This window comes from Bombina bombina, chromosome 3 (genome assembly GCF_027579735.1).
Source record: "Bombina bombina isolate aBomBom1 chromosome 3, aBomBom1.pri, whole genome shotgun sequence".
Lineage (NCBI taxonomy): Eukaryota > Metazoa > Chordata > Amphibia > Anura > Bombinatoridae > Bombina > Bombina bombina.
In genome coordinates, this window is record NC_069501.1 from 21,183,048 (window position 1) to 21,208,492 (window position 25,445).

Below are 25,445 nucleotides of genomic sequence, written 5' to 3' on the forward strand. Positions count from 1 at the left end.
GACAAACACTGATACACAGGTACTGCTAGCACACTGATACACACTAATACACAGGTAATGCTAGCACACTGATACACACTAATACACAGGTACTGCTAGCACACTGATACACACTAATACACAGGTACTGCTAGCACACTGATACACACTAATACACAGGTACTACTAGCACACTGATACACACTGATGCACAGGTACTACTAGCACACTGATACACACTGACACACACTGCTAGCACACTGATACATACTAATACACAGGTACTACTAGCACACTGATACACACTGACACACACTGATACACAGGTACTGCTAGCACACTGATACATACTAATACACAGGTACTACTAGCACACTGATACACACTGACACATACTGATACACAGGTACTGCTAGCACACTGATACATACTAATACACAGGTACTACTAGCACACTGATACACACCGACACACAGGTACTGCTAGCACACTGATACAGACTAATACACAGGTACTACTAGCACACTGATACACACTGCTAGCAAGCACACTGATACATACTAATACACAAGTACTGTGACAGACCTCTCTGTCAGTACTTGAAGGGTTAACTCTGTTCAGCTTTAAGAAGCTATTTTTTAAAGACAGGTTTGCTGGCATCAGCTATAATTAAGTTTAAGTGATAAACATTCCCATTGTTCAATCACATCTAGAGAGCAGACGCCCCAGTGATAAGAAAGGATCAAGTGTGTCTTAGGTTTAACTTGTTATCTGCTGAAGTAATGTAATTCTATTCTGGCCTGTCAAAGGGCGTTGTCCCTCTATCTAATGTACAATATTCTTTCAACCCCCCACCTGGGGTCAGACCTGCATAAATACTAGGCACATAGCCTTTAATAAATGTCATTCTGTTTTAAAACCTGCAATGTGGAGCCTGGTCTCATGTTTGAGGGGAAAAACTGGCTGGGTTGTGAGTTGCTGATCCCATTCAGGACATTGTTCATCTGGTGTTAACCCTCGGTATCCTGTTGGTACCGTAACAGGTACTACTAGCACACTGATACACACTGACACACACTGATACACAGCTACTGCTAGCACACTGATACATACTAATACACAGGTACTACTAGCACACTGATACACACTGACACACACTGATACACAGGTACTGCTAGCACACTGATACATACTAATACACAGGTACTACTAGCACACTGATACACACTGACACACACTGATACACAGGTACTGCTAGCACACTGATACACACTGACACACACTGATACACAGGTACTGCTAGCACACTGATACACACTAATACATAGGTACTGCTAGCACACTGATACACACTGACACACACTGATACACAGGTACTGCTAGCACACTGATACACACTAATACACAGGTACTGCTAGCACACTGATACACACTGACACACATTGATACACAGGTACTGCTAGCACACTGATACACACTGACACACACTGATACACAGGTACTGCTAGCACACTGTTACACACTGATACACAGGTACTGCTAGCACACTGATACATACTAATACACAGGTACTACTAGCACACTGATGCATACTAATACACAGGTACTACTAGCACACTGATACACACTGATACACAGGTACTGCTAGCACACTGATACACACTAATACACAGGTACTGCTAGCACACTGATACACACTGACACACACTGATACACACTGCTAGCACACTGATACACTGTGACATACACTGATAGACACTGCTAGCACACTGATACATACTAATACACAGGTACTACTAGCACACTGATACACACTGCTAGCACACTGATACATACTAATACACAGGTACTGCTAGCACACTGATACACACTGACACACCCTGATACACAATGCTAGCACACTGATACATACTAATAAACAGGTATGTTACGGTACCAACAGGATACCAAGGGTTAACACCAGATGAACAATGTCCTGAATATGGGATCAGCAACTCACAACCCAGCCAGTTTTTCCCCTCAAACATGAGACCAGGCTCCACATTACAGGTTTAAAACAGAATGACATTTATTAAAGGCTATATGCCTAGTATTTATGCAGGTCTGACCCCAGCTGGGGGGTTGAAAGAATATTGTACATTAGATAGCGAGCAAACGCCCTTTTGACACGCCACAATAGAAATTATATTACTTAAGCAGATAACAATTTAAACACAAGAAAACAATGCAGTCCATCTTATCAACTAGCAGTCTGACTCTGAGATCATTAGACAATGGGAATGTTTATCACTAAACTTAATTAGAGCACACAATAGCTGATGCCAGCAACCTTGTATTTAGAAAATAGCTTCTGAAAGCTGAACAAAGTTAACTCTTTAGTTCTGACCGAAGGGTCTGTCACATATACATAGCACACAATACAGCCTATAGACAACCTTTCTTACATTATAGTCCAGAAGTGGCTAGGTTTGCCACAATGCTCCCCCAGAACCAAGCCGGCATACACAGTCTGATCCCAACGGATCGGCTTGGGGATGTCCGGGGAAGTACTCACAGATCACTTTTCAAGTTCAGTTTGTCTGGATAACCCGTCGGCGTTACCGTTTTGTTTCCCTGGGCGGTAATGGATCGTAAAGTCGGAGGGCTGCAGCGCCAAATTCCAGCGCAGCAGCCTGGCATTGTCCCCGGCCACACGGTTCAGCCCCACCAACGGGTGGTGATCTGTGAGTAAGGAAAAAGGTTGTCCATACAGGTACGGCTGCAACTTTTTGAGGGCCCACATCACGGCTAAATAGTCCTTCAAAATCTCATCAGCTTCTTTACGAGTTTTTTGTACCTGCTCTTTATAGGTATCCACAATCCCTTCATACTGACATAGGGTGCCCTTGAGTTGCTGCACCTCACTATGAGCCAGCGTCAGCTTTTCCTCCAGTGTCACTAAGTTTGTCTTTAATGTTTCATGTTCCACTCTCAAGCTGGTGTTTTCTGCAGTCTGTCGGTGCAGCTTGTCTAGCAAAAATTCCTGTTCTAAACGTGCTTTTTCCTCTGCACTCCTCTTCTCTCCCGCTAGCACTGTTACATGATTATTTAACGTGACCATTTCATTCTCTACGTGACTCTTCTCCTTCATCACCGCATTGTAACGGGACTTCCACGTATCAATAGCGGATAGAGATTTACTGAGCTCAGCGTCCTGGGGCTTAGCAGCAGGTGGGTCAGTCTCTGCTGCACGGATCTGGGCACGGGTAGTCACAGGGTTAACATCAGCGGGACCCATGGGAGCATAGGCAGAAACAAGGGGGCCAAGTCATTTCCAAGGAGAACATCAGCAGGTAAGTCCTTCTTGACCCCCACATTCACAGGTCTAGCGCCCAGTCCCCAATCCAAATGTACCCTGGCAACAGGTAGGCGGAACACAGTGCCCCCTGCTACCCTCACAGCCACAGTGTCTCCAGTGTGCTGTTTCTCAGACACCAAGTTCTTTTGAAGCAAGGTCATGGTAGCACCAGTATCCCGTAGACCACTGACCTCCTTCCCATTCACTTTAACCAGTTGCCGGTTATTCCGGTGGGCAGCTTGCACGGGGTCTGCTTCATGTAGGCTGCCCCAGCATCCTTGCGCCTCTATGTAGCGGGCCGCAGGCTGAGGATTACGTGGGATTCCGCCGGTGGGTCTTCTCCAGGACTGTGCTTGGTTCGCTGCGTTTAGGGGACACTCTGGTCTTTTGTGCCCTAGTTGCTTACATCCAAAGCACCGAATAGGTTGTGAGTAGCCCCGCAAATTGAACCGGGCTCTCTGAGGGTAGTTCGTGGCCGGAGGCCGTGTGGTATAGCGGTGCGCCGGGGGTGGTGGATTCCCAGGGGCTGGGCGAAAAGGTGTCGCTGTGGGGTTGTTAGGCTGTAGAGGACTGGGTTGTCCCGTGGGTCGAGCGTACGTCTTAGGCAGTAGTCCATGGTGCCTCCTGGCATCAAAATGCTGGTCTGCTAATCTGGCTGCTTCGGTTAAGGTGAGGGGTTTTCGATCACTCACCCATTCTTGGGCTTCTGGGGACAAGCCGTTAAAGAATTGCTCCAACAGCATCAGTTGTCGCAATTCTTCCATGGTGGTAGCTTGGCTGGCCTGTATCTACCCCTGAGATGCTTGATCCAGCTTGTGGGCCCACTCTGCATGGGAATCTCTGTCTGGCTTGCGCAGGCCTCTAAACTTGCGCCGGTATGCCTCTGGGGTAATGGCATATCTTTCCAAGATCGCTCTCTTCACTTTAGCGTAATCCTTGCTGTCCTCCCTGGGTACAGCGCGATACGCTTCCGCTGCCCTACCGGCTAGCTTGCCTGCTAGCACCGGCACCCATACGGACTGCTCCAAATCATGTAACTCGCACAGTCTCTCAAAATCCTGTAAATACCCATCGATCTCATCCTTCTCCTCACAAAACATTTTAAAGGCATGGTATGGGATTTTGGGTCTTACTGGGTTGCTGAGTGCTTCCGAAATGGATTCTGCTTGGGAGGATGCATTCCGCAGACTGTGTGCCATCACGTACTCCTGCACATCTGCCATTACCACGGATAGCATGTCCCGTGGTACAGGTTGGGGTAAAAATTCCAGCCTGGTCCTCATTTCCCTCTGGTATAGGGTCTCCTCCATGGCTGCTGGAGGCGTAGCGCTGCGAGCTCTGTCTCCCTCCATCTTAGTCAGTATTGTAGTAATCCCCCTCTTCCTGAGGTTACTGGCTTGTGTAGTTGCTCTTCTGGGCGATAAGGTTCATTCCGTCGCTTGCCACCAATTGTTACGGTACCAACAGGATACCAAGGGTTAACACCAGATGAACAATGTCCTGAATATGGGATCAGCAACTCACAACCCAGCCAGTTTTTCCCCTCAAACATGAGACCAGGCTCCACATTACAGGTTTAAAACAGAATGACATTTATTAAAGGCTATATGCCTAGTATTTATGCAGGTCTGACCCCAGCTGGGGGGTTGAAAGAATATTGTACATTAGATAGAGGGACAAAGCCCTTTTGGCATGCCACAATAGAAATTACATTACTTAAGCAGATAACAATTTAAACACAAGAAAACAATGCAGTCCATCTTATCAACTAGCAGTCTGACTCTGAGATGATTAGACAATGGGAATGTTTATCACTAAACTTAATTAGAGCACACAATAGCTGATGCCAGCAACCTTGTATTTAGAAAATAGCTTCTGAAAGCTGAACAAAGTTAACTCTTTAGTTCTGACCGAAGTGTCTGTCACATATACATAGCACACAATACAGCCTATAGACAACCTTTCTTACATTATAGTCCAGAAGTGGCTAGGTTTGCCACAAGGTACTACTAGCACACTGATAAAAACTGATACACACTGCTAGCAAGCACACTGATACATACTAATACACAGGTACTACTAGCACACTGATACACACTGATACACAGCTACTGCTAGCACACTGATACATACTAATACACAGGTACTACTAGCACACTGATACACACTGACACACACTGATACATACTAATACACAGGTACTACTAGCACACTGATACACACTGATACACAGGTACTGCTAGCACACTGATACACACTAATAAACAGGTACTGCTAGCACACTGATACACACTGACACACACTGATACACAGGTACTGCTAGCACACTGATACACACTGACACATACTGATACACAGGTACTGCTAGCACACTGTTACACACTGATACACAGGTACTGCTAGCACACTGATACATACTAATACACAGGTACTACTAGCACACTGATACACACTGACACACACTGATACACAGGTACTGCTAGCACACTGTTACACACTAATACACAGGTACTGCTAGCACACTGATACACACTGACACACACTAATACACAGGTACTACTAGCACACTGATACACACTGACACACAGGTACTGCTAGCACACTGATGCACACTGCTAGCACACTGATACACAGGTACTGCTAACACACTGATACACAGGTACTGCTAGCACACTGATACACACTGATACACAGGTACTGCTAGCACACTGATACATACTAATACACAGGTACTACTAGCACACTGATACACACTGACACACATTGAAACACAGGTACTGCTAGCACACTGATACACAGGTACTGCTAGCACACTGATACACAGGTACTGCTAGCACACTGATACACAGGTACTGCTAGCACACTGATACACAGGTACTGCTAGCACACTGATACACAGGTACTGCTAGCACACTGATACACACTGACACACACTGATACACAGGTACTGCTAGCACACTGATACACACTGACACACACTAATACACAGGTACTACTAGCACACTGATACACACGGACACACACTGATACACAGGTACTGCTAGCACACTGATACATACTAATACACAGGTACTGCTAGCACACTGACACACACTGATACACAGGTACTGCTAGCACACTGATAGCACACTGATAGAACACTGATGCACACTGATACACAGGTACTGCTAGCACATTGATACACACTGATACACACTGATAAACAGGTACTGCTAGCGGACTGATACACGCTGATGCACACTAATACACAGGTACTGTTAGCATACTGATACACACTGATACACAGGTACGGCTAGCACACTGATGCACACTGCTAGCACACTGATACACAGGTACTGCTAGCACAATTACACACACTGATACACAGGTACTGCTAGCACACTGATACACACTGATACATAGGTACTGCTAGCACACTGATACACGCTGATACACAGGTACTGCTAGCACACTAACACACACTGATACACAGGTACTGCTAGCACACTAACACACACTGATATAAAGGTACTGCTAGCACACTGATACACAGGTACTGCTAGCACACTAACACACACTGATACACAGGTACTGCTAGCACACTAACACACACTGATACACAGGTACTGCTAGCACACTGATACACACTGATACATAGGTACTGCTAGCACACTGATACACGCTGATACACAGGTACTGCTAGCACACTAAAACACACTGATACACAGGTACTGCTAGCACACTGATACACAGGTACTGCTAGCACACTAACACACACTGATACACAGGTACTGCTAGCACACTGATACACACTGATACATAGGTACTGCTAGCACTCTGATACACGCTGATACACAGGTACTGCTAGCACACTAACACACACTGATACACAGGTACTGCTAGCACACTGATACACACTGATACATAGGTACTGCTAGCACTCTGATACACGCTGATACACAGGTACTGCTAGCACACTAACACACACTGATACACAGGTACTGCTAGCACACTAACACACACTGATATAAAGGTACTGCTAGCACACTGATACACACTGATACATAGGTACTGCTAGCACACTGATACACGCTGATACACAGGTACTGCTAGCACACTAAAACACACTGATACACAGGTACTGCTAACACACTAACACACACTGATACACAGGTACTGCTAGCACACTGATACACACTGATACATAGGTACTGCTAGCACACTGATACACACTGATACATAGGTACTGCTAGCACACTGATACACACTAATACACAGGTACTGCTAACACACTAACACACACTGATACACAGGTACTGCTAGCAGACTGATACACACTGATACACAGGTACTGCAAGCACACTAACACCCACTGATACACAGGTACTGCTAGCACACTAACACACTCTGATACACAGGTACTGCAAGCACACTAACACCCACTGATACACAGGTACTGCTAGCACACTAACACACACTGGTACACAGGTACTGCTAGCAGACTAATACACTCTGATACACAGGTACTGCTAGCAGACTGATACACACTGATGCACACTAATACACAGGTACTGCTAGCACACTGAAACACACTAAAATAAACTGATACACAGGTACTGCTAGCACACTAACACACACTGGTACACAGGTACTGCTAGCAGACTAATACACTCTGATACACAGGTACTGCTAGCAGACTGATACACACTGATGCACGCTAATACACAGCTACTGCTAGCACACTGATAAACACTGATACACAGGTACTGCTAGCACACTGATAGAACACTGGTGCACACTGATACACAGGTACTGCTAGCACATTGATACACACTGATACACACTGATAAACAGGTACTGCTAGCAGACTGATACACGCTGATGCACACTAATACACAGGTACTGCTAGCACACTGATACACACTGATACACAGGTACTGCTAGCACACTGATGCACACTGCTAGCACACTGATACACAGGTACTGCTAGCACAATTACACACACTGATACACAGGTACTGCTAGCACACTGATACACACTGATACATAGGTACTGCTAGCACACTGATACACGCTGATACACAGGTACTGCTAGCACACTAACACACACTGATATAAAGGTACTGCTAGCACACTGATACACAGGTACTGCTAGCACACTAACACACACTGATACACAGGTACTGCTAGCACACTAACACACACTGATACACAGGTACTGCTAGCACACTGATACACACTGATACATAGGTACTGCTAGCACACTGATACACGCTGATACACAGGTACTGCTAGCACACTAAAACACACTGATACACAGGTACTGCTAACACACTAACACACACTGATACACAGGTACTGCTAGCAGACTGATACACACTGATACACAGGTACTGCAAGCACACTAACACCCACTGATACACAGGTACTGCTAGCACACTAACACACTCTGATACACAGGTACTGCAAGCACACTAACACCCACTGATACACAGGTACTGCTAGCACACTAACACCCACTGATACACAGGTACTGCTAGCACACTAACACACACTGATACACAGGTACTGCTAGCAGACTAATACACTCTGATACACAGGTACTGCTAGCAGACTGATACACACTGATGCACGCTAATACACAGCTACTGCTAGCACACTGATAAACACTGATACACAGTTACTGCTAGCAGACTGATACACACTGATACACAGGTATTGCTAGCACTGATACACACTAATACACACTGATACACGTACTGCTAGCAGACTGATACACACTGATACACAGGTACTGCTAGCAGACTGATACACGCTGAGTCACACTAATACACAGGTACTGCTAGCACACTGATACACACTGCTAGCACACTGATACACACAGATACACAGGTACTGCTAGCAGACTGATACACACTGATACACACTGATACTCAGGTACTGCTAGCAGACTGATACACACTGATACTCAGGTACTGCTAGAACACTGATACACACTGCTAGCACACTGATACACACTGATACACAGGTACTGCTAGCAGACTAATACACACTGACACACAGGTACTGCTAGCACACTGATACACACTAATACACAGGTACTGCTAGCACACTGATACACACTGACACACACTGATACACAGGTACTGCTAGCACACTGATACACAGGTACTGCTAGCACACTGATACACACTAATACACAGGTACTACTAGCACACTGATACACACTGACACATAGGTACTAAAAGCACACTGACACACTGACACACACTGATACACAGGTACTGCTAGCACACTGATACACACTAATACACAGGCACTGCTAGCACACTGATACACTCTAATACACAGGTACTGCTAGCACACTGATACACACTGACACACACTGATACACAGGTACTGCTAGCACACTGATACACACTGATACACAGGTACTGCTAGCACACTGATACACACTAATACACAGGTACTACTAGCACACTGATACACACTGATACACAGGTACTACTAGCACACTGATACACACTGATGCACACTGATACACAGGTACTGCTAGCACACTGATACACACTGACACACACTGATACACAGGTACTGCTAGCACACTGATACACACTAATACACAGGTAATGCTAGCACACTGATACACACTAATACACAGGTACTGCTAGCACACTGATACACACTAATACACAGGTACTGCTAGCACACTGATACACACTAATACACAGGTACTGCTAGCACACTGATACACACTAATACACAGGTACTACTAGCACACTGATACACACTGATACACACTGATGCAAAGGTACTACCAGCCCACTGATACACACTAATACACAGGTACTGCTAGCACACTGATACACACTAATACACAGGTACTGCTAGCACACTGATACACACTAATACACAGGTACTACTAGCATACTGATACACACTGATACACACTGATGCAAAGGTACTACCAGCCCACTGATACACACTGACACACACTGATACACACTGCTAGCACACTGATACATACTAATACACAGATACTACTAGCACACTGATACACACTGACACACAGGTACTGCTAGCACACTGATACACACTAATACACAGGTACTGCTAGCACACTGATACACACTAATACACAGGTACTGCTAGCACACTGATACACACTAATACACAGGTACTGCTAGCACACTGATACACACTAATACACAGGTACTACTAGCACACTGATACACACTGACACACACTGATACACACTGATGCAAAGGTACTACCAGACCACTGGTACACACTGACACACACTGCTAGCACACTGATACATACTAATACACAGGTACTACTAGCAAACTTATACACACTGACACACACTGATACATACTAATACACAGGTACTACTAGCACACTGATACACACTGATACACACTGCTAGCACACTGATACATACTAATACACAGGAACTACTAGCACACTGATACACACTGACATACACTGATACACACTGCTAGCACACTGATACATACTAATACACAGGTACTACTAGCGCACCGATACACACTGACACATAGTGATGTCCCGAACTGTTCGCCCGCGAATGGTTCACAGCGAACATAGCTTGTTCGCGTTCGCGTTTGTGGGCGAACACATGGCGATGTTCGATCCGCCCCTATGTGTCATCATTGTGGAAACTTTGACCCTTTATGTCACAGCCGCCTGACACATTAGAGCCAATCAACATCAGACACTCCCTCACAGACACTCCCAGCTACTCGGAATCCGCCATTTTAGACTCATAACGACCTTGCTTTCTTAATGAGAGGACGTGTTGTGTTTTTGCTCCTGACATTAATAGGAAAAACATAGCTAGGCTAGTGTATTTACAGTCCAGAAGGACTCCACTCATCTCTGCTGCAAGCACAGCACCCCAAAAAGCCCTTTTTAGGGCTATATTTCGTGCCGTTTTTTTTTTTTTTTCGTTTTTTTTTTATTAGCATTTGCCTCGCTTTCAGCTGTGTGTTTAAGGCTCACAGCATATGCTGTGACTACTGCCACCACTGATATCTCCCTAACAACATTAGTTTAAATTTAACTAACCCAAAAATATAATTATTTTTCTAGTGTAATTTTTTTTCATTTTCTATCAGGCCAGTGTCACACAGCATATACTCTGGTTCATTGCTCTGTGCCAGCCAGCAGCCACCAGTGTTAATATCCGTTTATAACATTATTTTAAATAAAATAAAAAAATTAAAAAAAAAATATTTTGCTAGTGTAATCTAATTACATTTACTATCAGGCCTGTGTCTGTCAGGCTCACTCAGCATTAATATACCTCTTTTTTTTTTCAGTCTTTTGGTTAATTGGTCTGTGCCAGGCAGCCACCCAGCACTCATATCTATTCTCCTTCACCTTAATTTTAATATATAAAAAAAAAAAGTTTAAATTTGTTTGCTAGTGGGGGGCGGAGCCAACTGCCAGGGGAGCTGGTCGCATATATCATGAGCTCCTGCTTTATACAATAATTTTACAAGGTTATCCAGCATATTCTCCCTACTTTTACCTTTATCGTGGAGGCATAATTTGGCTGTTATCTTTTGAATGCTGCTGGGGGAACTTTGCAGTGCTCAACATCGTGAATTTTACATCTCCTTCTCTCTGCCTTCTAACGTGACCCTGAGCACAGAAAAACATGGCTGTGCTTTTTCTAACTCAGCTAATAGACTTGCTAGACAGCCACAACAATGCTCTTTTGGATGATGTGACTGAGGCATTTAAGCCTCTTATAGCTAGCGCTTCTGATCTGACTACCCTAACCGTCAGCGAGGATAAGCTACAGTCGCCATCTTTAACTCTACAGCCTGGGCACTGCACGTGGCGCTGTGATGAAGCAGACTGTGAGGGACACGAAAGCAATGAAGAGTTGAGTCCTGTTAATAAGATGCAGGTCTCCCTTACAGACGCACCTCATGGCGACATACAGGAATCACTGTTCACACATACTCCCCAACCTGGCCGGGGGCTGATCTGGGTGCATGGTACATGTAGGAACCCTGCACTGCAACTAGTCTACCAACACCTTTCTGAGAAACAGACGGCTGATTACCCCAGGTGAGATTTTGGGGACATTCAGGTCTTATTTCCAACTTTACCTACAGCTATGGGGCGCATGAACTTTACAGACCGCAAACATGTCTGGAATGCAAGGCAAGTTGATGTCAAGCTGGGTATCGGTTAACCGGCTCCTGACAACCTCCCTGAGGTCATTCTCTCTCTGGTCACTTACTAGCAGCTGTTCGTATATTGCAGTTGCGGTGACTTACATCTCTACTTTCGCCCCTTAAGCCCTCAGGAACTGTCCCATAGTATAACACCCTTTCCTTGTGGTTTCCAGATGTCTTAAAAGATTATTGATATAAGTTTACAGGACTGCTCTCCCTTTTCACTGGCTGGACATGAATATACTGTTTAGCAGTGGGTTTATATATCCTGGCCGTTATTGCAATCTATGAATATGCTATGCCCTGTTATCTCTCTCACTAATTACGTTATTTTATGTGATGCACGCAACATTTGTAAACGCTAGTGACAGTCAGGGATGAGAAGGCTTTTCTAACACAGAGTCCAACACCTTTTCCATATAGTGCAGTTTTATGTCTCAGGTGCCCACAGCTTATCTGCGCCTATTAACCCTCTACATGATATAATACAATAAGTACTGTTGGGGTCTCTATATGTCTGTCTCTACATATCTTAAAGGGGCTGTTTATGAGGACTACATAGTCTGAGGTGTATAGTCCTTTGATATGCATATTGTTTAGAATTGTACTTTTTATAGTTTAACATATGTGTGCATGTTGGTTAAATCTCCTTTATATATATATGTGTGAGTTTGTTGCACCATGCTTTGTTTAAGAGCTGACTTAATATTCACAACACATCACTTAGTTTAACGGATCTCCCGCACTAGATTACATGATAATAGCATTGAAGTCTATCAGAATTGCTAGACGATTCTGTACATATATGTATTCCTTTATGTAGATTATGAAGGGTTCACAATATGTTTTTGATTTGTTGTCTTATGTTATATTATATGGCTTTTGCAGGTTGGCAGCTACATGAACTATTTTGCAATCATAGATAATCCCGACATCAGATCTTTTTTAAAAAAAACAAACAAAAAAAAAAAAAACCTTGTTGTGGACATGGAGCAAGCTAGTAGTAGGATCTATCTAGAGCTGGTTTTAACAGATTTTCCTGCCGATGGGCAGGACCGTACAAGCTAACTCTGAAGGTCCAGTTATTTTCTATGTTGGAAGCTTTATGTGTCCCTATATATCCTCAATTATTACTGCAAAAGTCCAACCTTATCAAGAGCTTAGAGAAGTTTTCTGTGCAGATATCACTTTAGCTTCTTTAAAAGAAAAAAGACTCAGTCATTACCTGGTTTATAGAGTAAGAATGAGAGCAGGTGTCCAAAATTAGATTAGACATACTGTATGGTTTATACTGCTGAGTTTAATCATTACCTCTAAGTATAGGAGTTCAACAGATCTCCTCCCCCTTCACCCATTCACCCATTCATTCAGCATTCATTACACCAGTTCTTTGAAGAATCTTCCACTTATTTATCCATTTACCCATTAAACGTGCTTCCCCCCCACTCATTTATCCACTCATTCAATTATCCCTTCCCTCATTCATATATTCACTCATTTCCCCATCATTCATTTGATCATTTACGCAATACAATCATATTCCACTCCTCCCTGAGTTATCGGAGATGAGATACTTAGCTTATGTCACACTTGTACATTTAGATTTTGGGACTCTAGCATATTGGATTTGGCACTGTCCTAGCATGCATTAGTTTCTTGCTATGCACTTATTAGCAACCCAAATATACCTAGTCACACATAGATGATGATAGTGCCCAGTGTTACTACAGCTTATCTCCTCCTATCCCTCCTACATTTATTTCTTTAAGTAACTCCTCCCTGACACATAATGAGCCTTTTGGCCCCCAGGTTACATATCTTCGTATAATCGTCCACTTTATCACCTCCCTCCCCCCCTTATTGTATAGTATTCTGGTTCTTTATGATTAGACCAGATACTTAACTCGCGGTTCCCTTGTGAATAACCGCAATTACCAATATTATCTCTATTTTTAACACTGTCTCTTTCTCAACAATATAGCGTATATTAACCATTTTCTTGAGAGAAAGGAGAGCAAAGAAACACTCTTTGATGATATATCATATCTATTTCTTATCCTTTATCATTTTTCTCCTATTCCTCTTCTATAATATAAGTTCTCTTATGTATGTAATGTATATGCTGAGTTTCTTTGTTTCTCATCATAAGCTTGATGTTAACATACATTTTGATAAGTGTGTATGCACCATGTTTTACTGTTTATTACTTATTAATGAAACGTTATAATACCTAAAAGTAAAAAATGTATGAGGTTTGCTTAGTCTTGGGACTCTACGCATGACATACTATCGTCTACTCTTATCTTGTCATTAGAAACTACTGCATATTATACTATTATTGACCTGATATCGATAGCTACTGAGCTCTTGCTGTATGATGATGTTTCTCGTTGTTACATAGCAGTTTCACCTGTATTTGTATCTGTATGTAATTTTATCATCAACCTCAATAAAAACTATTTAAACAAAAAAAAAAAAAAATTGTTTGCTAGTGTAATCTAATATAATTTTCTATCCGGCCTGTGTATTTTGCTGACATAGAGAGCCTACTGTGTTTACTTGCTGCCCTCCCTAGTCTATGAGCCACGACTCATATGTGTTTAACCTTTTTTTAATTTCCCCCCCAAAAAAATAATTTCAATCATTTTTCTAGTGTAATCTAATAGTATTTTCTATCAGGCGTGTGTGTATCCGACTTACAGAGCCTACTGTTTTTAATAGCTGCCCTTCCAAGGCTATCAGCCACGACTCATATGTATGTGCTTAACCTTTTTCTTAAAATTTCCAAAAAAAAGTCTTTAAATCATTATGCTAGTGTAATCTAATTCTATTTTCTATCAGGCCTGTGTCTAACTGTCTATCTGACATACACAGCATACTGTTGTTATAATTGCTGCCCTACGTAGCAGCCAGCCAGTGCGACCACTCATAGAGTCATATGTGCATTGCACTTCTTAACATAATTTTAATATTAAAATCTAAAATTTTAAAATATTTTGCTAGTGTAATGTAACTTAATTTTCTATCAGTCCTGTGTTTTTGTCACTTACACAGCATACTGTGTTAAATTGCTGCCCTACCTACCATCCACGACTCATATCTGCCAGCCTGTCTGCCAGGCCCAAGTAGCCAATTAGTGGCACCAATCACAATTCTTGTAACAGTAATTAAAAAAAAAAAATCAAATTTTTTGGACTGCAAATATTCAGTCTCCTAGTGCCATTGAATTTCATTTACCTCCTGCCTGCCACTGCCAGCCTTTTGTGCCAGGCCGTCTAGCCAACTATTTACACCAATCATAATTGTTGTCACAGACAGTATAGTTATTCATTTAAATAAAAAAAATTTTTAGTGTTGATCTTAATCCTCAGTTTGCTCGTGCCCTAGAATTGCACTTTTCTACAGCCTTCCAAGCCTGTGTGCCAGGCCTACTTAAAAAATATTTACACCAATCATATGTGTTGTGACAGTATTCTAATAATTAAAAATTAAAATTTTTGGTAATAGTTGCTGTGATTTGAATCCTCAGTTTGCTGGTGCCATTGAATAGCACTTTCCTCCTGCCTTGCAGCCTGCTGTGAGCCAGGCCCACCTAGCCAATTGTTGTCAGCAATCATATTTCTTTTAACAGTATTGCAAAAATTGTCAATCATCACTGTTTTGACTGTCAGTAATCAGTCTCCTAGTGTCCTTGAATTGCATCTACCTCCTGCCTGCCATCCTTTTGTGCCAGGCCGTCTTGCCAACTATTTACACCAATCATAATTTTTTGTCACAGTATAGTTACTAATTAAAATTAAAAAAATCTTGATTGTTGATGATCTTAATCCTCAGTTTGCTCGTGCCCTAGAATTAGAATTGCACTTTTCTACAGCCTTCCAAGCCTGTGTGCCAGGCCTACTTAAAAAATATTTACACCAATCATATGTGTTGTGACAGTATTCTAATAATTAAAAATTAAAATTTTTGGTAATAGTTGCTGTGATTTGAATCCTCAGTTTGCTGGTGCCATTGAATAGCACTTTCCTCCTGCCTTGCAGCCTGCTGTGAGCCAGGCCCACCTAGCCAATTGTTGTCAGCAATCATATTTCTGTTAACAGTATTGCAAAAATTGTCAATCATCACTGTTTAGACTGTCAGTAATTAGTCTCCTAGTGTCCTTGAATTGCATCTACCTCCTGCCTGCCATCCTTTTGTGCCAGGCCGTCTTGCCAACTATTTACACCAATCCTAATTTTTTGTCACAGTATAGTTACTAATTACAATTAAAAAAATCTTGATTGTTGATCTTAATCCTCAGTTTGCTTGTGCCATTGAATTGCACTTTTCTACTGCCTGCCAGCCTGTGTGCCAGGCCCAACTATCCAATTAGTGCCAGCAATCATATTTCTTTTAACAGTATTGCAAAATTTGTCAATCATCACTGTTTTGACTGTCAATCTGCAGTCTACTAGTGCCCTTGAATTGCATTTTCCTCCTGCCTGCCTGCCTGTGTGCCAGTCCCAACTAGCCAATTAGTGCCACCACTCATATTTATTGTAACAGGATTGGAATTTTTGTTAATCATAACTGTTTTGACTGTGATTCTTCAGTCTCCTAGTGCCATTGAATTGCAGTTTCCTTTCTCCCAGCGTGTGTGCCAGACAGGCCCATTTGCCAAATAGTGCCAAACAATCATATTTGTTGCCACAGTACTTGTAAGTTGTAATATTTTAAAAAATGAACAATTTGTGATTTTTAAAACATCTGTCTTTTTTGTTGTTGTCAGTCTCACAGCGTATACTGTGCCCACTTTCACAGTGCCACCACTCAATTGGTGTAATAGTATTGTTAGTGTCCATTTAAAAAAAAATGACAGGCAGAGGCAGGCCACCCCGCAGGTTCCGTGGTCGTGGTCGTGGTGCTGTGATTCCTTTAGACCCTACAAATATGCACATTGTTCAGACGCCGGGTGCCAGGGGGGACGCAAAAACTTCTGAGGAGGACCTAGTTGAATGGCTAACACAGGAAACCCAATCTTCTTCAGCTTCCGCTGCTAGTCCTCCTAACCTTGACGCACCATCTAAGTCCAGCTGTGCTTTGGGCAGGTCTCAAGTGACCAGTGCCACTCCGCCGCCTGTCGCCACCACCAACACTAGCACCACAGCCGCTTCACTTGATCTGTCACAGGAGTTATTGACACATCATTTGGAAGAAATGAGTGATGCGCAACCATCATTGACAGAGGATGTAGATAATAGTGATCAGTCTCAGTCAGGCAGCATTACCGACATGGAGGTACGGTGTGATGATGATGATGATGATGATGTTGTACCCGCTGCTGCTTCCTTTCTTGATGTTTCAGATACAAGTGAAGCGGTTGATGATGATGTGTCGGTGGATGTCACGTGGGTGCCTGCTAGAAGAGAAGAAGAAGAGGGGGAAAGTTCAGATGGGGAGACAGAGAGGAGGAGGAGACGATTTGGAAGCACGGGGAGGTCATCTCAAGGAGCTAGTGGCACAGTCAGACAGCATGCATCGTCACCAGGGGTCAGCCAGACAGCACACCGACACCCATCAACGCATGCTGTTGCCACCACCAGAATGCCGTCATCGCAGAGCTCAGCAGTGTGGCATTTTTTTTGTGTGTCTGCCTCTGACAACAGCGATGCCATTTGCAACCTGTGCCAAAAGAAACTGAGTCGTGGGAAGTCCAACAGCCACCTAGGTACAACTGCTTTGCGAAGGCACATGGTCTCCCATCACAAAGGCCGATGGGAAGAACACATGAGTAGAAGCAGCACACAAATTGAAAGCCGCCCTCCTCCTCCTGCTCCAGCATCTTCAGCCACGTCAACCAGTGCTGTCCTCCTTGCCCCCTCTCAACCATCCTCCACTCAGTCTCTCTTACGTAGCAGTTCCTGGTCATCTGCCCACAGTCAGGTGTCTGTCAAGGACATGTTTGAGCGTAAGAAGCCAATTTCTCAAAGTCACCCCCTTGCCCGGCGTCTGACAGCTGGCTTGTCTGAACTCTTAGCCCGCCAGCATTTACCATACAAGCTGGTGGAGTCTGATGCTTTCAAAAAATTTGTATCTATTGGGACACCGCAGTGGAAGGTACCTGGCAGAAATTTCATTTCACAAAAGGCAATCCCAAACCTGTACTTTGTTGTTCGAAAGGAAGTTATAGCATGTCTGGCACACAGCGTTGGGGCAAGGGTCCATATGACCACGGATAGCTGGTCTGCAAAGCATGGTCAGGGCAGGTATATCACCTACACTGTGCATTGGGTAAACCTGCTGACTTCTGACAAGCATGGAATGCGTGGCTCTGCAGAAGAGTTGGTGACACCGCCACGACTTGCAGGCAGGCCTGCTGCTACCTCCTCTACTCCTCCTACTCCATCCTCTTCCATAACCTCTTCCTCGGCTGAGTCCTCTTCAACTTCTGCGTCTTGCTCCACATCTATGGCACCCCCCCAGCTCCCCAGGTACAATTCTACATCCCGGGTACGGCAGTGTCACGCCGTCTTGGGGTTGACTTGCCTGAAAGCGGAGAGTCACACCGCACCAGCACTCCTGACCGCCCTGAACGCACAGGTGGATCAGTGGCTGACTCCGCACCAACTGGAGATTGGCAAGGTTGTTTCTGACAATGGAAGTAATTTGGTGGCGGCATTGAAATTGGGCAAGTTGACACATGTGCCGTGCATGGCACATGTGTGTAATCTAATTGTACAACGATTTGTCCATAAGTACCCAGGCTTACAGGACGTCCTGAAGCAGGCCAGGAAGGTGTGTGGCCATTTCAGGCGTTCCTACACGGCCATGGCGCACTTGTCTGATATCCAGCATCGAAACAACCTGCCAGTGAGGAGCTTGATTTGCGACAGCCCGACACGGTGGAATTCAACACTCCTAATGTTTGACCGCCTGCTCCAACAAGAAAAAGCTGTTAATGAGTATTTGTATGACCGGGGTGCTAGGACAGCCTCTGGGGAGCTGGGGATATTTTTGCCAAATTACTGGACGCTCATGCGCAATGCCTGTAGGCTCATGCGTCCTTTTGAGGAGGTGACAAACCTTGTCAGTCGCACCGAAGGCACCATCAGCGACATCATACCATTTGTTTTCTTCCTGGAGCGTGCCCTGCGAAGAGTGCTGGATCAGGCAGTAGATGAGCGTGAAGAGGAAGCGGGAGAGTTGTGGTGTCCATCACCCCCGCAAACAGCCGAATCAGCATTGCTTGCTGGACCTGTGGCAACGCAGGAAGAGGATTGTGAGGAAGAGGAGTCAGAGGAGGAATGTGGCTTTGGGGAGGATGAGGAGGAGGAAGACAGAGCACAACAGTCATCGCAGGGTGCTCGTTGTTGTCACCTCTCTGGTACCCGTGGTGTTGTACGTGGCTGGGGGGAAGAAGATACCATCAGTGAGATCAGTGAGGAGGAGGAACGCGACATGATTAGCTCAGCATCCAACCTTGTTCAAATGGGTTCTTTCATGCTGTCGTGCCTTTTGAGGGACCCTCGTATAAAAAAGCTGAAGGAGAACGACCTGTACTGGGTGTCCACGCTCCTCGACCCCCGGTATAAGCATAAAGTAACTGAAATGTTACCAAATTCCCGCAAGTCGGAAAGGATGGAGCATTTTCATAATAAATTAAAAACTATGCTTTACACAGCGTATAAGGGTGATGTCACAGCACCACGGGAATGTAACAGGGGAAGAGATTAAATTAATCCTCCTCCTCCCACGACCACGGCGGCAAGGACCGGGCGCTTTCCTGACGTCTTGTTGATGGAGGACATGCGTACCTTTTTAACTCCCATGCACCATCAGAGCCTTTCGGGATCCAGCCTTAGAGAAAGACTCAACCGACAGGTAGCAGACTACCTAGCTTTAACTGCGGATCTCGACACTCTCAGGAGCGATTGACCCCTTGACTACTGGCTGGACTTGTGGCCTGAGCTATCCCAATTTGCAATGGAACTTCTGGCCTGCCCCGCTTCAAGTGTCCTGTCCGAAAGGACTTTTAGTGCAGCAGGAGGTTTTGTCACTGAGAAGAGAAGTCGCCTAGGTCAAAAAAGCCTTGACTATCTCACTTTTATAAAAATGAATGAGGGCTGGATCCCGAAGGGACTGACATTGGGCGATACATTTGAATAAAAAACTGATGATGATATGAGCTGGCTTGGGCTACAACTGGTACACAGGCTGGCCTTTTTTTTTTGGTTCTAAAGACGGAGGACTTGCTTGACTTATCCGCCAACAACTAGTGTTCAAGCCACAAGCTTTTAGGGCACTTTATAAATGTTTTACAAACATCGATTTTTCTGGCCGCTGCTACAGCAGTTGCTACAACAATACCCCAATTTTTCAGTCATTTGTACATTCCGAATTTTTCTGGCCTCTGCTGCAGCTCTGTGGGTACAAAACTCAAATAAAAAAAATAAGGCACATAACACTAGTGATTAAAATGTTACGAATTATACAACTTAACACACCACTCATATCCGGTGGACCATTCAATTGAACGCAAAATGCCACAAATTTGAAAGAGTAGGACCGACCAAGCATCTTTATCCATCTCTTGGTTGCTCTAAATTATCTCCGTGTTCCATCTACGCCATACCTGTACTCTATTGTGCAAAAGGGTGGCATATGTGGTGTTTCATGCTGTTGTGCCTGTTGCGGGTCGTGGCCCATGATATAAAAAGGCTGAAGGAGAACGACCTGTAGTAATGGGTGCCCCATCCAGTTTTTAGAAAAATGTTCCTGGTTCCTCTCAATTATCTTTGGGTTTCTAAAATGGATGCCATACCTGTACTCGCTTGTGCAAAAGGATGGCATATGTGGTGGTGTTTCCTGCAGTTGTTTCTGTTGAGGGTGCTGGACCCTCTTATAAAAAAGCTGAAGGAGAACGACCTGGAGTGGAAGTCCAAGCATGGTTTTTGGGGCTATTTCACTTTTACAAACAATTATCTGTGGGTTTCACAAATCAATGCCGTACCAGTACTCTATTGTTCCAAAGTATGCCATATGTTCTCTTTCCTGCTGGTATTTTGTTTGAGGGTCCTGGACACTCTTATAAAAAGGCCTAAGGAGAAAGAGGTGTACTGGGTGTCCACTCATTTTTCTTTTCATTTTCACATTTGACCAAAATTATCTCTGGTTTTGTAAAATCAATGCTGTACCTGTACTCTATTGTTCAAAAGGATGCCATACGTCCTCTTTCCTGCTGGTGTTTTTTTTTGAGTGTCCAGGACCCTCTTATAAAAAGGCCTAAGGAGAAAGAGGTGTACTGGTTGTCCACTCATTTTTATTTTTCTATTTAACAATTGACCAAAATGATCTCTGGGTTTGTAAAATCAATGCTGTACCTGTACTCTATTGTTCAAAAGGATGCCATACGTCCTCTTTCCTGCTGGTGTTTTTTTTGAGGGTCCAGGACCCTCTTATAAAAAGGCCTAAGGAGAAAGAGGTGTACTGGGTGTCCATCGAATCATTTTTTTTATTCAAATTTCCATTTGAAAAAAAATATCTATGGGTTTCTAAAATCAATGCCTTTCCTGTACTCTTACTCTATTGTTCAAAAGCATGCCATATGTCCTCTTTTCTGCTGGTGTTTTGTTTGAGGGTCCTGGACCCTCTTATAAAAAGGCCTAAGGAGAAAGAATTGTACTGGGTGTCCATCCAATCATTTTTTTGATTCAAATTTCCATTTGCAAAAAATTATCTATGGGTTTCTAAAATCAATGCCTTTCCTGTACTCTTACTCTATTGTTCAAAAGTATGCCATATGTCCTCTTTCCTGCTGGTGTTTTGTTTGAGGGTCCTGGACTCTCTTATAATAAGGCCTAAGGAGAAAGAATTGTACTGGGTGTCCATCCAATCATTTTTTTGATTCAAATTCACGGTTGCAACAAATTATCCCCGGGTTTCTAAAATCAATGCCTTTCCTATAATCTTTTTTTCACAAAGGATGCCATATGTCCTCTTTCCTACTGCTGGTTTTGTTGAGTGTCCTGGAGCCTCTGCTAAAAAGGCCTAAGGATAAAGAAGTGTAATGGGTGTCTATTCAATGTTTTTTTAGATTTCCCGGTTGTAACAATTTTTTTCTGTCTTTCTAAAATCAATGCCTTTCCTGTAATCTATTTTTCAAAAGGATGCCATATGTCCTCTTTCATGCTGTTCTTTCTGTTGAGGCTCCGGGACACTCTTATAAAAAGGACTAAGGATAAAGAAGTGTACTGGGTGTCCAATCAATGTTTTTTTCTATTTCCCGGGTCATATAACTGATCTCTGTGTTTCTAAAATCAATGCCTTTCCTGTAATCTAATTTTCAAAAGTATGCCATATGTCCTCTTTCCTGCTGGTGTTTTTTTTTAGGGTCCAGGACCCTCTTATAAAAAGGCCTAAGGAGAAAAAGGTGTACTGGGTGTCCATCGAATCATTTTTTTGATTCAAATTTCCATTTGCAAAAAATTATCTATGGGTTTCTAAAATCAATGCCTTTCCTGTACTCTTACTCTATTGTTCAAAAGTATGCCATATGTCCTCTTTCCTGCTGTTCTTTCTGTTGAGGCTCCGGGACACTCTTCTAAAAAGGCCTAAGGATAAAGAAGTGTACTGGGTGTATAATCTATGTTTTTTTAGATTTCACGGTTGCAACTAATGATCTCTGTGTTTCTAAAATCAATGCCTTTCCTGTAATCTAAATTTCTAAAGGATGCCATATGTCCTCTTTCATGCTGCTGGTTTTGTGGAGGGTCCTGGAGCCTCTGCTAAAAAGGCCTAAGGATAAATAAGTGTACTTGGTGTATAATCTAAGTTTTTTGAGATTTCACGGTTGCAACTAATGATCTCTGTGTTTCTAAAATCAATGCCTTTCCAGAAATCTATTTTTCTAAAGGATGCCATATGTCCTCTTTACTGTTGCTGGTTTTGTTGAGGGTCCTGGAGCCTCTGCTACTAAGGCCTAAGGATAAATAAGTGTCCTGGGTGTCTAATCCATTTTTTTTTAGATTTCCCGGTTGCAACAAATTATCTCTGGGTTTCTAAAATCAATGCCTTTCCTGTAATCTAATTTTCTAAAGGATGCCATATGTCCTCTTTCATACCTGCTGGTTTTGTGGAGGGTCCTGGAGCCTCTGCTAAAAAGGCCGAAGGATAAAGAAGTCTACTGGGTGTCTAATCTATGTTTTTTTAGATTTCACGGTTGCAAAAAATTATCCACGGGTTTCTAAAATCAATGCCTTTCCTGTAATCTATTATTCACAAGGATGCCATATGTACTTTTTGATGCTGTTGTTTCTGTTGAGGCTCCGGGAGCCTCTTATTAAAAAGTCCTAAGGAAAAATAAGTGTACTGGGTGTCTAATCAATGTTTTTTTCTATTTACCGGTTGCAACTAATGATCTCTGTGTTTCTGAAATCAATGCCTTTCCTATAATAATTTTTTCAAAAGGATGCCATATGTCCTCTTTCCTGCTGCTGGTTTTGTCGAGGGTCCTGGAGCCTCTGCTGAGCATAATAAAAAAAAAAAAAAAATTAATTTAACTTGACTTAAAAACTGAAGCATGACTTCAGGAGTCAGGTGTGGTCGTAGGTAGTGGTTGTTAGCAGATTATTTTTATTGCAAATTGCAATTGCCACAGCGTGCATAAAATGTGCATCACTAGTCCAAATTTTAACTTTTTTTTTTCATTCAGGATTAGTTTGGGGTCCGGCGCCATATTGGAAAGGCAAAAAACAGGTCTCCGTACCCGTTGATATAAGGGGTGACTACTAGTGCTTTTACCAGGCTCCTCTTGGATAGCCCCAGAAAGTGTGACTATGAATCCCAAAAAGAAAATTAAATTAAGGTTGAAAACTAACTCCAAAGTAACTTGTAAGACCTGGAGCTCCTCAAACACACGTCCTACCGCAACAGGTATAGGCTCCGCCCACCCAAATCTTACCTTTTTAATGCCAATTGATATTGCCACAGCTGGAACAACAGTAAATAACATGTGCGTCACCACAGTCTCCGAAGCTGTTGTCGGATGTATACAAAAACACTGATAAAGTATTCCTTTCGGGGCGCAAAGAGATGGCTACCGGAACACTCCAGGAACTTCCCAAGACTAAGAGTGGCTGTCTTGTGTTTCTGGTGATGTTGTAGACATCTGGGTAGTGTACAGGGAGGGCAAAAATCCTCTCCATCTCTGTGCACCACAGGACAGGACGTCCTTGTCATCCATAAGCACATGAAATTGCTTGCATTTTCGTTGCTTCAAGAAGTTCAGTTTTTGTGGTGATAGTACATAATTAAACTTTGGTTTCCTACCATACTCAAGACAATCTTGTAGTTCAAGCTTCGGACTTGCTGTGGGAAACAGTGGCCTGTCCATACCAGGAAGATGATTTAGACAGAAGTAACGGGCTCTGATTGCAGGTGACACATGTTTATCGTCAATCATCAAAGGGGTTGCGTGCAGAATATGGCTGATGGCCCCTTATTCTCATGTTTGTCCAGAGCAACAACATTTGCAAACAGCCAGAAGAGAGGTCAGTTCTCACCAGCCTTAAGTTGAGCTTCATTTACCAAATGCCGATATTCAAAAAATAGACAAACAGTGCCTTAAAAAACACATTTGCAATATGGATTCACCAGAGCAAGGTCATTGCAAGTATTTCCCACAATAACAAAATTAAAATGACACAACTCCGCAATCTTCCCCTTCACATTATTATTGTCACACTCCATTGTACTCCTATGCCCACCTCCCTGCTCTTGTTTTTGTTGAGGGTTCTGGAGCCTCTGCTAAAAAGGCCTATGGATAAATAAGTGTACTGGGTGTCTAATCAATGTTTTTTTATATTTCACGGGTCATATAAATGATCTGTGGGATTCTAAAATCAATGCCTTTCCTGTAATCTATTATTCAAAAGGATGACATATCTCCTCTTTCATGC

General features: G+C 43.3%; 1 protein-coding gene across 3 annotated transcripts in view; it reads left to right on the top strand.

Annotated features, from left to right (window-relative positions):
* Nucleotides 1-25,445, top strand: part of LOC128652800 (uncharacterized) — a 600,730-nt gene that overhangs the window by 474,003 nt on the left and 101,282 nt on the right. The window lies entirely within an intron of this gene.